Source organism: Dermacentor andersoni, chromosome 4, assembly GCF_023375885.2.
Source record: "Dermacentor andersoni chromosome 4, qqDerAnde1_hic_scaffold, whole genome shotgun sequence".
Lineage (NCBI taxonomy): Eukaryota > Metazoa > Arthropoda > Arachnida > Ixodida > Ixodidae > Dermacentor > Dermacentor andersoni.
In genome coordinates, this window is record NC_092817.1 from 23,245,053 (window position 1) to 23,263,489 (window position 18,437).

The following is an 18,437-nucleotide window of genomic DNA, read 5'->3' on the forward strand; positions in this document are numbered from 1 at the left end:
GGTCCTTTAATAATTTAGCTTTTCAGTTAACAACACCAAAAGAGACCATTAGCAGAGCTGTGCGACATCGCAGAACACTTTACCGAACAGCAGCGAACCTGTCAGACTTTTTCGTCAAGGAGGCTTACGTCACTGTGGCGCACCGGGCACTACATGGTGTTAGGATTGGGGGCTCAATCCCATCACTCGTAACCCGTTGTCAAGATTGGAGTCCGGCATGAATTAGAAGGTAGCTGGCCCATGCCGTCGTCCAACTTATCCACGCTGAGGACGTTGATGAAGGGAAGGACTGCTTCGCATTGAGAACGAGGAATATGGGTTTATTTACAGTACCTACATGCAGTTCATCAGTCTAACATGACTGCTTGAGAAAGAGTGTCAGTCTAACATGATTGCTTGAGAGAGTGTACCGAACATCCGCACAACAGCGGTTTATAAACACTCGGTCCTCCCCCGATACCCAGGTGACGGAAACGGCCGCCTCTTTGCGCGAGGGCTTACTTAAACACACACACACACACACACACACACACACACAAACACACACACACACACACACACAGGTCCGACTGTCTTCGCAGAACTCGTGGCTTACTGCAAGAACGGTGCATGGGAAGGGGTCTCCGTCGACGTTCCCGCGGCGCTTCCCCGCTCGCGGCAGACCAGGGCGGCGGTGGCGAGTGCAGGCACAAAGCCTGCTTCGTCGAACTCGGCTCCAGCGACGGAGAGTTGAGGACGCGCGTATTGTGTAGTCACGCCATGGCTAGAGATTTGCGGCGACGCTCCAGAAAAAGTTGCCGCCCGCGGTCGCAACTGGTTGGCAAAACTTGCACGTCAGCGGGCCGTTCTTAACAATGGACACTCATTTCGTTCCCGCGACAGGCGCTGCTCACGTATCTCTCGCCGCCGCCGCCGCTAGTGTTCCCAACTACGAACAATGCACCTGTGAAAATATACTCGATTTTGTAAAGCAAAATGTTTAAACGCCCGCATTCGACTATACTAGTGTATACTACTTACGCTACAATTAGTGCGAATTAGATATTTCTTTATGTTCTCCCCGATTGGGACACGTCTTTGTAAGTAATACAGTACGTTCTGCTAAGTACCCATCGCATTCCTTCAAAGTTTCATTACGATATGAGTTTTAGTTCTGTAAGGCTGCATAATTGTTTTGTGTGCTTCATAAGTGTCGCGAGTTGCCCAAGTGTATTGTGTATAGAGAGGGGTCCACTCCCTTACGCGTCCGGGAGAAAAGACTGCGTAGCGTCGAATGCCGACATACCGTGCGCGCCGTAGCGGCGCAGTGTACATGCGAAAAGCGCATTCGGAGAACGTCGTCTTGTATACAGTGTTACGATCGGCCTGCAGGGGTACCGATCTACAAAATTTTCCCAGCCCGCTGCGATGACTCGCTATGTAAAGACAACAATGCGCCTCATGCGGACAGCCAGCGGCGCCAGCGAGTCTAGCCACGTCCGGCGGACCAAGTATTGTAAGTTGATTCGCTGTCGCCTTCACGGTTAGCTTGGAGCAAGAGAACTCCTAGAAGAGGATGTTTTGTGATGCTTTCCCACGGGCCCCAGAGGTCGTCACAGTCAGTGGACAGACGCGGCGGCTACTGACTGCGGGGTCAGCTCTGGGATCAAGAGGCGCCTGTTAGATATGTTAGGAAGAGTTGCGCGTATAAAAGGACGAACACATGGAAAAAACGAAGTAGACGGAAAAAGTGCACTTTCCGTGTACTTCTTTTTGTGCGCTCTTTCTGTCTACTTCGTTTTTTTCCCGTGTTCGTCCTTTCGTACACGCAGCTCTTCCTAACATAGCCATGCACCAATTCGCCCAGCAATAACTTCTAACTACCCATTTTGGAGTGGCATGCAAAACGCGTGCCGTCAGGCAAACCTTCCCACGATTCAATATAGAGCCCCTCTCCCTCTCTCTCTTTCTCTCTCTCTCTCAATACAATAGGATTTTTTATTTTCATGCAATCGAACGCGGACGCTTTCCATTAGCATATGCTATTTTGGGTACGCTTTTCTCTGGGCACCAATAGTAATTTAACTCCAAAGGCGGGGTATCAATCCCCTAACCTGTTGATCTCGAGGCCAATCTTTTCCAATCGCTACTCATACAACTAGGTGTCAATAATAAATTTATTCGCAGAAATTCATCGAATGGTTCCCCTTTTATATCATGTTACAGAAATACTGCTGCGTAATACATACACGCGTCACAATCCCATTGGAGAGAGAGAGAGAGAGAGAGAGAGCTTTTGTGAGCATTTAACCTGCTTGCTAATCTCGGGGCTTCCACGCTAATATAAGGGTCAAAATTTATACAGAAAATGCCCAGAAACAATACTACAACGGCGCATGCAAGCATTGGGAGAATGAGATTCCGAGGTTGAAAAGTCAGTTTTTGGGTGTAGCGCTGGCTCTGGCACTCCGAAACGCCGCCGGAAGCTCGGAGCTCGCCCTTCATTTCCGGTTCCTGAACCGCCGTCGGAAATTCCGGTCCTCGTGCGGCACGATCGAACTGCTTCCACACCCCTTCAACAGCAACAGATGGTAAACAGACTGGCGTGGCGCTTAGAAACAGAACAGATATTTGAAATGGGTGCAAGGGTAAATGAACTGTCGATAAACGTGTCGGGCTGTATCGAAGAGTCGTTGCTCGTCGCAGTGAAAGGGCTGCGATTTAGTTTGATCATCAGAAAACTCCTGCTTCACACATGTCTCGACGCTGATCCCACTACGTGCATTGATTCCCCTAGACTGCCACGGATAAGCTTTGACATCGCAGAGAAAGCTATGACAGCCTCAAACTCGAAAATACTGCAATCAAATTGTCAAATCAATCAAATACCCAATCAACTAGTTAGTTTGGCTAATACTGTTGAACTACCACCGCGCTACATATATAGAAGGCGTTCCGCAGCGCTGGTCGAGCGATCGGCCAAGTAATTTCGCGCACAATTACGAAGTGATTGCGTCGAGGGACCGGCAATAGTTCAGAGTCCCAACACATGCGCAAGTGAGACGCATGTATACTCTCGAGTGTGAGCGCATGGGAAGCCGGCGCTGAAAAGAAAGACGGCCTTGGGTTCAGCCAGGACAAAACACCGAGTCGCGTCCGCCTCTTCTGTCCCCTAACGAAAGGAAACACAAAGCGACACGGTAAAAGTAGCGCGTGCAGCGAGTCGAGGCAACAAGGCCGACGCGCATCACGTAGAACATGTCGGTGTCCGCTTCAGCCGTCGGCTAACCCTGGCCGGACACGCGAAATAAGCCACAGAGAAGTGGGAGGGAAAGAACTCCACAAGAACAGCACGTGAAAAGAGCCGGGCGACAGCGCGAGGCATGCATGCACTGGCGCGCAGCAGCTGTCACGCATCAGCCAGGAGAGACGCGCGGCTCCGCTTTCGCGCCGACGCCGATCGCGGCGGCAAGGAATCTGCGCCGCTGAGTCAGACCGGGCAGCAGCGCCGCCCGGCCATCTCCGCCTCTTCCGCGGCTCTCGTATGGCACGACGCGGGCAAACACCGGCCCGGTGCCGCCGCAGCAACCGATCGGCCAAAAGCCAACCCGAAAGCGATACCCACCATTCCCATGAGAGGAGCGGAAGGGGGCACGAAAACGTGCCCGTACTGGGCTGTCGACGGCCGCAAGCGCAGTCTCCGATTTCCCTGGTCCTTCTGCCGGAGCTTCACTCGATGCAGTGTAATGGAAGGCAGGCGGTCACGCTTCCGCTCTGGTCGGCAGCGTGCGTGCATGCGTTCGTACTAGTAAGCAAAAGTATCACGGACCACGGATTCCGCGATAAAGCCGATTTTAACGCGCTGGCGGCCCCGTGTCGCAGAAAGCCCGGCGTCGGCCGTCTTTTCGCGAAAAACCACTCTTCTATCACCAAAGTTGTTCATGTTTATAGTCTCTCATTCTTTAAAAAGTTATTACTCGGAATTTCGAGAAGGCCAGCCCACAAACACATGTCATGAGAAAGAGAATAAACTTGTTCTGAGCAAGCGCAGTGTGCGCCCTATGTGGGCGGCCTCCTTTATTCCAGGTAGCTGCGGGCCATGGCCATCTCCCGGGCCCGTTCGGTCAGGCTGCGCTGTTTCTTTAGGTCCGAGTCTGTTAGCTTGGCCTCCCACTGCTCCTCAGTAAGTGTTTCGATGTCTACTATGCCATGTTTTCTTATACATCCCCATACCATATGACATAGAGTGTCTGGGACATCACAGTACTTGCAGATGTGCGAGTGCTCAGATGGTGAAACTCGGTGCAATAAGATACCGTGGTCGTAGCTATTGGTTTGCAATTTCCTAAGCGTTACTACTTCTTCCCTAGTTAGGCTGGGGTGAAGTGGCGGGCAAGTTCTTCTGTCTAGCCTGTAGGTGTTGCAAAATATCGGTGTATTTTTTTCCGCACTTCATCCTTCGCCCTTAGCGCGTCCTGTGAGAAAGCCCGGTGAACGTGAGCTCGGGCACCATCGGCTGCCTCATTCCTCAGCAGAGACTCGTGGCCGGAAGTCCAAACGATGTATATATCTGGTAGATGCTTCTTTGCCGTGGTTGTGAAGATATGTATGCCTGGAGAGTCTGCCTTTCTGAAAATTTCGGTAAGCCGCTTGTGAATCAGTGAGTGTTATTGCTCCATCCCCGCAGGTTGAGGTGGCCAGGGCTATTGCTGTTTCTTCTGCCGCATTTATTTCGCTTGTTAAGATGCTAGCTGCCGTTCTTTTTTTACCCTTGTTGTCAACAACGCTGATAGCACGCGCTGGAGTTTCCGAATAATGTCATGAAAAAAAAAGAAAAACGAAAGCGCATACTTTCTATGGTAGATCTTCTCACTGAAATATTAAAAGTGCGAAACAATAACAGCAAATCAGCCCACGCACGAGGCCGAGTTTCTACCAGAAAGCTCGCCTTCGTGTATAGCGTTCGCCGCCAGCGTTTGCCCGTAAACATTACGGTTACATAAGCTGAGTCGCCGGGAAACGTGAAAAGCAGTCAGAGATGTTTGAATGCTATGGGGTTCCACTTTTAAAGACGAAGCTTAAACGTCCTCCAAATTGTTATTCTCCGCCTTTGAATGTAACTTGACAGTAAGTCCTAACTTGGCATTATACGAGCTTTCCAGGGAAGCTCGTCAATTTTGGTTCTTGCGCCTCACTTAGGAACACAGCTTCTTCGGTGACCCCGTGGTCCGCGTATACTTTTGCTCATGGGTGTGAGCGTGCTTGTTTTCGAACTGTGGATGCCGAAGAACGAGTATGTGCGATGCAATAGTTGGCAATTTAACCCGAAAGGCGAAGCACTGAAAGCGAGAGCAAGGTTTACCGTTGCTCTCGAGCTCTTTGTTCGAACAGTGCGCTAACAAATACGCGGGGGCGACATGTTCGTGCGACGCAGCACGTGAGCCAACCGGTGCTGCGCATCAGAAACAATGCCCCGGCAGATACCAAGCGCCTTGCGACGTTAGCGCGATGATTAGAGTAGACTGACAGAGAAAAAGAAAGCCTGCTGACCGCACCCTATAGCTGTCTGGCTCGCGGCTGAGAGAGACGTGTACGGTTCTTAATTGTTCAGAAGAGGAAAAGTTGGCAATGTATTCTGCAGCCATTGACGAAGCACGGTTCAGCGCCAAAGAACCTCAATAAGCAGTGGAGGAAAAGGCGATAAGGAAAGAAAAATTGAAATAGATATGAAGGAAGAGAGTGCTCGGAGCTGATGACTCTATATAGCGCTTGATGAGCGCTTGACGATGAGGATGGCAGCCAGCCGTGTTGCAGGCGTCGCACCTCGGTGCACGTGATGACACCGATGAAAACCGTCGGCGTCCGTAACTTGAAATTTAACTGTCCGCTCCGCTCAGCCCACAGTGTGTGCGCCGCGGTGTGGCACGCAGGCAACTGCATGGCAGGAACGTTTGGTGCTTGTGCGCACAATGCTCAAGCAAGCAGCAGAAGGCATGAACGCTGCTGAGCTGCAGAGTCGACATGAGCGGAGCTTGACGGTGCGTCCATTTGGCTTCGTTGTTCTTGCAGCAAAACGCACCGCGCGTCTCTCGCGTCTCCCAAGACCATCTATACCTCCACGCACAGGTCATGCGCATGCGCCGTCGACATTGTGACAGCACCACGGTGGCGGAGGCGCTGACGGCGCGAACGCGCCTCCAGTGTTGAAATAAAAATAATCAGACTTCAGCGATTCCTACGGATCTGAATTCATTCACTGTGACAGCATTTGCTTTTCTGGGTCGCAGTGGCTTTCGTGCAAAGTTTCAGGACCCTGTGAAGATACCAACTATATACAGCGACAAGGGCGGTGGCATGATGGCACGCGATGACGACGACGACGGAGGCATGACGACGTCTACGACACAACAAGGCGGCGTCATGACGACGACACTTCAGTTGTCTTGGCGAGCGAAACGCTGCGAATGCCTGCTGCGCAGAAACCCTACTTGCGAGCCACCGCTACATACCACGCACCAGTCAATCTACGTGAGCACACTCTGCTCTTGGTTGCAAAATACATGCACAGTCGCCACCAGCTGCAGTCTCGATGAGAGTCTGAATTGCGGACGTTACGAACTCCACGCGATCCGCCGATGGCAAATATGGCCTGATGGCTCATTGATCAGTGCGTACGGCTCCAAGCTGCACATTGCCGCAGTGGCATAAGTTCGACTCTTTATTGAAGGCGTTGAGCAAATTTTTGTTCATCTATGCCATTTGGTGATGAATGCGCATGAAGTAAAATGACGATGGTATGGGTAAAGGCTGCCGGCCCGACGATGGCGTAACGGAGCGAACGAACAGAGCAAACACGGCCTAGGACCATGCAGTTAACTGCTGTCCCGGAAAAAAAACAGAGAAATAAATAAATAGAAAAGAAAAAGGAGCGTGTATACGATAATACAAGAGAGATATGCGCGTATGCATGAGCACGCATACAGAAAAAACTGCAGAGTAGCGTTAGGAAAGCTCCCGGTATGTTCGCGTTAATTGAATTTAAAGGGTCCTTTCTGGACGAAAGCAGTTCAAGAATTCAGCAGAGAGGAAACAATCTGCCTATAGCCGCCGGCCAGTGAGGCAATCTACGAAAAGAAGACATAGCATTCGCCCCCTTCAGATCGTGAAAGTAGTTCCATCCAAATTTGCAACTCAGAAACCGAGTTCCGAGCCAAGATCGCCCAAGTGGCTTGGAGACTGAGTCAGGGGTAAGTCGCAGGTCCAGCGTTCTTACCTTCCGGCGCCGCCGGCAGACCCACCGTGTGTTGGCTACATGGACTGCTTTCGGGCGCGTTGCACGAAACTGAGGACACGACGAGCAATCGCGAATGGCTGGAGGGAGGGCTGCGGGCCGGGCAACCGCATGACACGCCGGCTAGAGCAGCCGCAGAGCACCGCCGCGCACGCCGTGCAGTCACGGTGCGGCTCCGCGCAAGGCTCGGTGGAAACGCTCTGCGTGTGTGAGGGCCGTTGTTTCTGCTCATCCGCCAAACTACGCGCAGTGCCGACCACTCGCGAAAGCGCGGCGCCTTCCAAAAGTGCGTCAAGCACCGCAGAGCGTTGTCTATTGGCAGCTTTCTCGAGCGACCCGGCCCACAGATTCTAAGTAACGTACGAGATACTTGGAAAAGAGAAACTTTACTGAGCCTTTACTGAGACCACGCCGTTCCGCAGGTCCGGAACGGCGTGGTCTTAGAGAATCTTAGTAAAGGGCAGTATTTATGAGGCTTATAACTGCGTGCGAGTGCGAAGACACCTTAACAAAGAAAGTGGCTCGTCGGTTATCTTGTTCGAAAAAGGAGGAGTGTAAGAACACAGAGCATACACCGATATGCTTCGCATACTTATTGTGTTCTTACTTGTTGGGCATTTTCACGAGGAAGCGATAACTGAGCAGCCTAGTAGAGCACACTTCCAAGACTTGCGGATAATTAAAAACCTTTGATATACGGAGCAGAATAGAGTGGAGCAAGATGCAATACAAGGTTCCTTTGAACAGAACCAAGACTGGAAGGGTTCCAGGCTTCACTACTGCAGTTCGCTTTTTCTACTTCCGTACATGGTGACATATTGTATACAGCGGTCTACGCCATACTGAGTACAATTAACAATTGAGAAAGCGCATAGGTGGTCCAATGGTTACGCACATCCATCTCGTACATACTAATTCGAATTTTGGTGCCAACTACAATTCACTTTCTTTTTTTTTTTTCTTGTTAAAAACTGTCCTAGAACAGCTGGCATCCGCACAGGAGACCCTGTCGATACGTTCAAGCGAACGCTAGGCCTCACAAAAAGACAGAGTGTTGTGGAGCATTTACGGCAACAGTACAAGGCACGTACTACATGAACACAGGTGCCCGTAGGCACCTGCTAGAAAAATAGCTGCAAGGACACTACCGGTCGAGCTATACGGAGTCTTAGCGCCTGAAGAAAGAGATTCTCCAGCGTTAGACTATCCCTAGCCAGGTGAATTATAGATGCAATGTGAGGAAAAGGAAAAAAGGAAGAATAATCGAATTGTATTTGATCGAATTGTATTTGAGAGCTGGAGCGCGGCGGCGGAACTCTTCCACACGCGTTTAACCCTTTATAATAATTATTCAGATAGAATGTAACTTGAAAGAGCGTAAGTTTGGGCATGTTGGTAAGTACGACGCAGACACAGCGCTAACTTCCAACAAATGTTTTTTTTTTTTTTTATTCTACGACGCGGTACGCATATGTGATTCGAACATTGTTACAGCGCTAACACATGCATCCACAAAGTAACAAGGACGAGACACAGGCGCGGTGTCTCGTCCTTGTTACTTTGTGGATGCATGTGTTAGTGCTGTAACACTGTTCAAATCAAGTATGCACCAACTCGCCCAGAAAGAAGTTTTAATGAACGCTACACATATATATGTATATATATGTGTACCGCTTCGTAGAATAAAAAGAAAACAGTTGTTGGAAGTTAGCGCTGTGTCCGCGTCGTACTTCTGTCTCTCGTTCCTTTTCGTGCGCTAAAAACGTAAAAGACAGAATGCACTGTGGGAATCGATGTTATACGGAGCATTTTACAGATAGCTAGCTAAACAGCATTATTCGCGGTTCTTCGAAGAGTTACCAGATGGACCAACTTGTTTATGCAAAGTAGGGTGCCTCGATAAAAGCGCAAGCGACGCTATCGAGGCACCCCATGCGTAAAGCAAGCAGTTGTTTGTGTGACGCGAGCCTGCGTGTGACCACATAAGCAATACGACGACAACGGCGTTACGAAATCTTTCATTCTTTCTTTCTTTCTTTTTTCTACACCGGCAGGAAACGCTACAAACCGTTTCGTTACGACCTGAGCCGAACCGGATGGCGGTGCAGTGTAGCATACCATCTGAAAGCGTTAGCTCCCACGAGGCAAGTATGGGAGCAACTGACATGCTCCCGCTCACGACGCAATTAAGGGAGAGTGTCAGTTCTGTGGCAGAGTGGAAACTATAGCGCGCGCGCGCGCGCGCTCCAGCTCGCGGTGTGTGACGCGACGCACGCGCCAGTCGCCTCAAAGAGCTATGCAGTCGGCGTTGGCACAAACAAGACGCGCGTGCATTCATGCGCGAATAGGCCCTCGCCAAGCTCTGCCAGATCCACCTGAATGGGTGGGCATTTTTGACAATTTGGTCGCGCTCAAGGAGTATACTGACATAGGCAAGCTGAACCAGTGGTTGCAGATATGATTTAAGTGCATCCTCTTTTGTGTTGTACTTGTCAAACAAGGAAAGAAAGGGGATAGTGGGCTAACGGTTAGAGTATCGGGTTGCTGGACTCGGCGTCAGGGGGTTCGATCCCACCATCTGACACAATTTTTTTCTTTTTATGAGACAAGGCGAGACAAGAATCTACCATGTACCTCAATGTGCTTGGGAAAGAGCCAAAGAATGCTTCGAATTAAAAGACGAACGTCCTCACTGCTGACCAGTGGCAGCGGGCGTCACATCCACGGTCTCACGACGCCGCGGCGGGAATTCAACGTGAGAGGGGGAAAAATATGGAGAGGAGTTCTTTAATAAATCTTGGCTAGCTTCGCCTGGCGGCACGACTAGCATGCTGCCCCAAATGGGAATGACATGAGAAATGGAATGATATACGCACTGTGGATGTCATAGACACACGGGGCTACGAAATAAGTCTTACTCTGTACAACGCAGGCGATGTTAAGTTCTCGTAATTGGCAACCGTAACTGGGTCGCAGACCGCAGCTGTTACAGGACGTAATTAAACAACGTGACAGCTGCTGCAAGAGAGCTACAAATGTAACGGCTCTTCAACTTTTCGTTCGATTACAACTGACGTGAGAAAGGAGAAATACCGGGTGTTTTCCTTTTTCTTTTTTTTACTTTAGGCCGTCCAAAATTTTTAGAGGTTGCCTGTGGCAGATAGCACAATTCTGACCCTTGATATAAATTATTCGATAAGGCGGTCATTAGTTCTACGAGAAATAAAGATGTTTCATTAAATAATTATTAGAATTACACTAGTTAACCTTTTAATTAACTAATTTACGCCACATATCTAAATCTAGGAATTATAGCCGGGGAGTTCTCGAGGCGTATCCACTTGGAATGAATTCTCTAGACTGCACCAGTTTCGAGATATTAATTTTCAAAGTGTCCGACGAAATGCATTGGCGTTCCAGTTACCTTTGCGCGTCGATGCATAAAACAGCGTTTTCGTAAAAGAAGTAACTGGAATACCAATGCATTTCGGCGGACGTTTTAAAAATTAATATCTCGAAAATGGTGCAGTCCAGAGAATTCGTTCCAAGTGGATACGCCTTGCGAATTCGCCGGCTATAATTCGTGCATTTAAATATGTGCCGTAAAATAATTAAGTAGAAAGTTAGTTAGCGTAGTTATGTTAGTTATTTAATTAGACAGCTTGGTTCCTCGTAGAAGTGATGGCCGCCGCCTCATCTTAGGATTGTGCTATCTGCTACAGGTATTTTTTTATAATTTGCACCTTCTAAAAAGAACACTCGGTATAACGAAGACAGTTATTCATTCCGGTCCCGAGGAAGTATTCTAAAATTATTCTATTGCCTCTTGCAGGTATATTCTATATTCTATAGGTATATATTCTAAAAGGAAGGCGATTTGGTCAGTGTTAAACGACACATACATAAAACACCAAAAATATAAGCGAGTAGAAAGGAAAAATGTGGCTAATTTTTGTTACGGGCGTCCTGTCGCGTATGAATAACTATACGTTGGACATATTTTGAATACGTGAACACAGTCGCAAAACATCTTTAAGTGTGCTTGCAAAGGAAATAGGGAAAAGACATAGACATACGTATAGCACCGGAGGACACGGAGTAGTATAGTTAGCCTTGAAAATATAGGCTGGCAAATTATGTGATTCCAAACGCACCAGCAATACTCTACGACTTGCCACTAAGTGGAAGAGCTGTTGCCATAGATAGGTTCCGCACACTAGTAGTTACCAAGTATTTAGTGCTCATAATATTAGTGTGTGGCTCACATCCAGGTCTGAAAGGGCGCAATGCGTAAGAAAGCTTAACTGAGCCAAAAATCGAACGCGCCCTCTCGGAGAGGTGGATCCCAGCAATCGACATGCCGTAGCGGTGCCAAGCAGGAGATTCAGACTGACTTCACGAGTTATTCGGCACGACAAGACCACACAAAGAGCAAGGTCGAGACACAACATTCGCTGGGTCTCCAAACGACCCGACGACTGAACAAGTGGTCCTGAACAGACGGAGACCCAGTTATTGAGGAGAGGAGCATGGCGGCAGAGGTTCAGCAGTCGGCACGAAAAGAAATGGCAACGACAACAACAGGACATGGCGGTGAAGACGGGGGCGGGGATGGAAGGGCCTATGAAAGAAGCAAGCAAGCAAGCAGCACCCCCCTCCCCCCCCCCCCCCCCGCCCCCCAACGACCCTCGTTCAAACCCGGCTCCGTGGCCCTCTCAAGAAGCGCTCCGTCTTCGCGCAGGCATTTCCCACAGGCTGGTCGCACACTCCCGCGCCTCCTTCCGTGAACACCACTGGCACTCCAGCTGCCTTCCACCACAGCCCGTTCGCCAGCTTTCATCGCAGGGGCTGCCAGCCAAGGGCAACCGCGGGCCGCGCTTTAAACTCGCTGCTCGACCCATTCTCACCGCGCGCTGCCCCGATGCCGAGCCCGGCCTGCAGGTTCGCTGCCCTCCTCGGCAGCGGCCTGCACGCCGAGCCCCGGGACAGCTGGCGCGTCGCCCCGCGGTGAGAACGCACGTACGCGGGCGGGGGGATTTCGCCGCCTTGTCGTCTCTTGCCCGCTCGCGCTGCTTTCTCTGCGTCCATCGTGAATGCAACATTCGGGAGGGTGGCGCTCGAAGGGCAAGGCCAGCCATCCCATGCACGCGCTGTGCTCCCGAAAGAAATCCCCACGGGTGAAGACTTGAGCATCGATGGACGAGATATACGTTAGTACGAGAATGAGCCGCCGGTGATACGTACTATTACTAAACCGCGGGAGTGTTCTCTTGGCGAAGCGTCTCCCCGAGTTCCTACCGAAGGCTTTAACGGAACTTCCGTCACCGCTAGCAAGCAGGTAACAGCGAGGGAGAGAGCTAACCATAGAGCTAACCGCGCTGACTGGACCAAGATGGAAAGGACCATCCAGTGTGTCCAGCGCGTAGTCACAGAAGAAGTTCTTGCGCTCGAAATGTTCACAAGAGCAGACGACAGCCATTCGCAAAGTTGGACATATTATTATGGAAGGTGGCCGTCCAACATATAACAGCACTCGGGAACGAAAAGAATTGTGACTTATATGTTTCAATAAAAGTTCATTGTCTGTCTGTTATATAGGTTTCAGGCATAGCCAGGAATGTAAGTGGCATACTATTGCCTCGTGTGACAGTTCCCAAAGGCAGATCGACAGCCACACCCTCGTAAGCGAATAGGGTGCGTGCGTGAAATGAAGCAATCAATCCGGTTCGATGGTCGCGTCGCCGAAGTGGAAACCAACATCCGGTAAAGAGCATGCGAAGAGGTTGTCGGAATTAAATCACGTGCGATGGACCTTGCCTGGGAAGGGAGTTGGGACACGCAATCCATAGGTGAGGTGCTCCTACACCGAAACTACGACCTGCTGAAATTGGGCGTGCACGTAACCCGACCAAGGTGATGACGAGGACGCGTCGCTACGTGTGCCTTGCGTAATGGCGGTGAATGACGCAAACTGATATATAGGTGAAACCGCATCGGTCTCCTCAGCATTCGAACCGGTCCCTGGCGGATAGTGATTTCATACGTTTTTTGCACCGCTTCCGCTCCGCCACGGGCCCCAGAATCTCACTATCAGATTTTCTTAGGCAATCGCTTTAGCTGAGCAGTGCATTAGGTGCAACAAACCTACAGACAGTTATCGAATGATTCTTAGTGTATCTTGTGCTGAGACAGTATTGGCAGTAACGCGGGTACAAACTTTATTACCTGTAGTTTCACGGCGTATAATGCTGTCGTTCAATGCACGATTTGCGCATTGTCAGCGCTGTCTTTCTTTTTTATTTTTAGTTTTCCGAATGAGAACATGCAAAGTACAGCGCTACGAAGTAGGAAAGGGAAAGAGCGATGCTCCAACAGTTCATTTAATTATTCATGTGTGTCGGTGCCCTCTGAACTGTTGATGACAGGGAAGAAACGAGATTCTCGAGCCATTGACCTGACGCTCTGCATGTCGGAGGGGTGTCATGGTTACAAGGCGCGTCTTGCACGCTATATCTCGAATACGAACTGGCACGCGGTAATGCGAATGTGGCGTTGAAAGACTTCCGAGACTACTTGCGTGCACGATCAGCGACTCTCGTTTAATGTGATGCGCTAATCTGCTACTACTTCTGCATGAGCAACAATTTATGCAGGGATTATACATGAAGGTGCTCCCTGGATTCACAAGTAAGAAAAGCAAAAACGAAAAGAAAGTGGGGGAAGGGGAAGACGTGGTTCGACAGCCCTGATTCACTAACGAGGCAGCTAAGCGAACAGCCATGAATTAAAGAGCAATATCCCCAACTGCTGTACTTTATTTTATTTTCTTTAAGACGGCTGAAAGGCGTGTCAGGATGGATGACATGTTGGACACCTTCTGATATCGGGTAATTATTGCAAACACTGAAGGCGAAGAATTTTGGTATTTTCTGTAACTTAACAGCGGTAGTTCTGCCGCTGTTGCTTGACAAGAACCACTGTTCATAACGACCCTGCAGTGCTTGTGATGAAAGCGTTCTAAGATAGACACATCGATACGAACGGATTTGCCATATAGTCTTCGTCGCCCTCAAGTCAGTAATCACCGCCCATCTTGTGCAGACCATAAATCCCGAAAATGCAGATTTGTTTCCGCCAGAACCATCGGAAAAGGCAAGCTAAATAGGCGCGCCGGAAGATCCTTAAGAGCTGCTGAAATATGGGGAGGACTTCGAGCATTTTCCTCGACAGTTGTAAAAAAATATTCGCCCTTTTCGACACAACTTTCAAGGCATGTAATCAAACAAACAAGGACTCGTTTTACTCACACAAGAAAGTGCTCCAATGCATTCCAGTAATTCCACGTAGCATGTCGAAAAAAGGGGGAACACGTTGCCGCTTCGTGCTTATAGAAACGTTGCCACCGCTTCGGAGACGGTAACTTGCGAGGGTCTTCTTCCAAACGTTATCAACGTTGCACTAAACTGCTATCCGAAACTATGCGAAAATGCCGCGGGTGGCTTAAAATACAGCGGGACGTAATTAATTTAAGAAAGTTTGTTCATTCATTCATTCTTAATTCATTCTTTCATTGGGTTTCACGTCCCGCCGCATTTCGATGGGGGCGAAATGCGAAAACGCCCGTGTACTTAGATTTAGGTGCACATTAAAGAACTCCATGTGGTCGAAATTTCCGGAGTCCTCCACTACGGCGTGCCTCATAATCAGAAGTGGTTTTGGCACGTAAAACCCCATAATTTTTTTTCGCGTCCAAAAGCAACATTGGGGCTATCAGAGACGCGCAGTGGAGCTCTCCGGATTATTTTTGACCAAGCGCAGTTCCTTAATACGCACCTAAATGTAAATACACGAGCTCGTTCTTGCATTCCGCTGCATCGAAATGCGGCAGCCGCGGCCGGGAATCGAGCCCACGGCCTGAGCCTGGCACCAGGACATCCTCCAGTGCGGCATTGAGCGACATTACGTTGCGCAGTGCATGGGCGGGCCGGCTAGGCCACGGGCCATGACGGCTCGCAGGCTTGCGTAATGTCCCGCCTAGCTGAGCGCGTCGTCTTGCTCGCCGGTCTCGCGCGGCACTTTGAACGATGACGCTTTGAATGACGCGATTATAAAATGTAAGTTTCCTAAGCTCTGCAGAAATGCGGCGCTGGGGCGGCCGGAGCAACTGCCGAATCTTGTTCTTGCGTCCAAACACAGGCCCATACGCACTATACGGGTGACCGGCCAAGAAGCAGGTGGTTTAGAGTGTTTTTATTAGGATTGTACGAAAAATAAGTTTGCATATCAGAACGTGGGCTCGGAAACTTAATAAAAGAAAGACAAATTTAGGAATCATAAAAAGAATACTGCTAAGAATTTAGACATAAAATAATTTAACATCAATGAATGCAGTAAGAGAACATCTCTTGCGAGGCTAGATTCACCTGCATCCAATAAACATACGCCTCCTCCTTGTTGGACGCCACACTGTGACAATATAGATGTAATTAGCGCTTATAATAACCATTACGTTCGCCTGTCGAGGCCGGTAATTTCCGACGCACGTCACTGCGCGTCCTTATATAGTGGAAAGGCACTGGTTGTGTTGATGTTTTTGAGCAGTTCATTAAAGTTCGCAGTGAACAATGCATGACGAAAGTAAGACGAAGCGTGGTGCTTATCACATGTAAAGTTACGTAACACAGCTATTTTATTCGACAGCCAAGAGACGATCTACTTACTAAACAAGGCAATTTTTCGAAAAAAGAAAATGCCCTCGACTCGAGCCAGCTGGAGGGGTTGCTTGGTACCCATTCTAGTGCCGACGCAGAACTGCTGGCGGCATACCCGCTATCTGCACATGAAACTTCACCGGGAGTTTCCCGAGCCATTGAAAGGATCGTGCAAGTGAACGCGTGAGTTATCAGCTGCATGCTGCAGCGGTGTTTTTCGATTTCACAGAAATCTGCCGGCTGAAACCAGCAGCTGACGGCGCATATCCAGGATGCACCAACGGGTGTCTGTTCGTGTTGGCGCCAATGCGTTGCGAATCCTGACGGTCGTCCTCTCTTATAACGCAATACGTTAAAATCGACGAAGGCTATTGTTTGAAAAAAAAAAATACACAGAGAGAGAGAGAGAGAGAGAGAGAGAGAGAGAGAAAGCAGCTGCGAAGTGACTTTCTTGCGGATGAAGGCAGCGTGGCAGAAACGCGGGCGAAACTGCGCACTTTGTCGCCGCGGAGATCGGCGTGCAGCTTTCGCCTTCACCCAGCCAAAAGTCTGACGGGGGATGAGTGACAAGCGTTTTGAAAACGGGGGACGTTGAGCGACGTTCGACAGGTTGGCGAGTGACGTTCTTGCCGTCTGAGAGGTTTTTCTAAAAAGTTTACGCCACGTGAAATAGAACAAGGGAAAGTGCCCGTAATACCGTTCCCTTTTCCTCCCTTGAGCTACAGAAAACCAAAAACGCAATAGACGCAAGAATTTTAAAAATATGTACAGAGGGACTTGCCGAGGCGCGCAAAGGACAGAAGGAAGGGCGCAGCGGAGGAGAAAGAACAATGAGCTGCATGCGAAGAATGACAGCGATTGGGTGGCTGTAAAGCTCCAGAAAGAAATAAGTAAACCTACATATACGTTCGGGCCATTGTACAGAGGCACGTATGCGCCGAGATGGATGGCATCTGCTTTCCGCTGTTCGCTGACGTAGACGTCTACGCCCGGAGAATATGCCAGAAAGCAGACGGCGAGCCAGGAGCGAAACAAAAGATATACGGCCTCATGACCGCACCGCGGCGCCCACGTCAGGGTAAGGGATGGGCAGGTGTCAGTGTCTTAAGCTTAGCAAACCAGTGACAACCCAGTTACTTGGCAGCGTCAAAACTTACATTTCTTAATCAAATTGTCTGAATCGCTGGACACCAATGTGGTCATCTAATTATTTGAAAGTGCGTTGGCATTTAAGAAACTCTTGACATTTCTTTTTGACTACGTAAGCATAACGATGGGATCTTTCTGGCCTATTTTTAAAGAAAAATATGTAATGCAAGTTGCAACAACGCAAGGTGTACCCAGATGGGCCACTGAGGTTATGGTTTGGCGAAGTGCTGACATATTTTTTTCTTTTTTGTGTGTGTGTTTTGTATGCGAGAAAATTAACGGGATATCAGACTGCGTGCGTTTGCCCACGAGCGAACATGTGCACTTCCTAAACATCCTTTATTCCTTCTTTATTTTTTATTGCTGCGGCATATTCGTCCCCGAACGCATATAAATGCCGGCTTTAAAATGCGGCAACCTAAAAAATTGAGCCACTCACCTGGCGGCGAACGCCTTTGGCCAGGCGGTCCTCGCATCCACGTCTCCGTGAAACTGATAGCGAGCAAACGAATGCTGCCGGCGGTGGAGAGAGGGACGGTTCCCAAATGACTTCTTATCTCCCGAATTCCAGCGGGGAGAGGGTCATGTGATGCAGGCACCACAGAGCGAGCGGGGATCGCCTATCTTTTGGAAAAAAGAGAGCTCGGAACAATGACGTTCCAGACCTGGTATCCTGTTTCGCAGCGCCGCTGCTCCGGCACAACGCGCGTCGGAAAACACCACTGAGAAGACAAACAGACGCAGTGACAACACACGGGGCAGCTAGCGGACTTCGTTTCAAAGACGCCACTTCCGCTGTCCTGCGGCGAATGCGCAGCACGCGTTGAAGAAAGCAAGGGTCCACACAGTGACAACGCGGAGAACAGCCGGCTGCCGGTCGAAAAACACTGGCTCCAAGCCGGCGCCCCGCGCGCACACGCGGCTCCGATGCGAAACGTTGTATCGGCCGCACTGTGTGCCCAACAGCAGACCATAGCAGACGACGACTCGCGGCGAGCTTCTTCGGATGACCGCCGCAAATTTTGTGGCGCAGCGGTCGCTACCGACACATTTTTCTATTGTTTTGTTTATGTTAACGACCGTTTTACCTTTTATTTTCTTTCCTCGAGCTCAAGTCATTTTCAAAAACACTCGCCTCTTCTGGAATCGTCAGTATTTTGTTTTCTTGTTTCCTTCTGTCAATTAGCGTTTCTCTTCCTTGTTCCCTGCACGCTTCCGTAACTTGGTACCCTGTTTCCTTTATTTTTTTTCCCTCCCATATTATTTTTTTGCATTATTGCAATAAAGGCTGAGACATTGTCGAAACA

General features: G+C 49.6%; 1 protein-coding gene across 1 annotated transcript in view; it reads right to left on the reverse strand.

The window, feature by feature from the left end:
• LOC126535854 (uncharacterized) overlaps positions 1 to 18,100 on the reverse strand; it is a 170,600-nt gene extending 152,500 nt beyond the window's left edge. The window contains exon 1 of the mRNA XM_050182692.3: positions 17,570 to 18,100. The gene's annotated coding sequence lies outside the window, so the exon portion shown is untranslated. The remainder of the gene's footprint in view (positions 1 to 17,569) is intronic.
• Between the last annotated feature and the right edge of the window lie 337 nt (positions 18,101 to 18,437).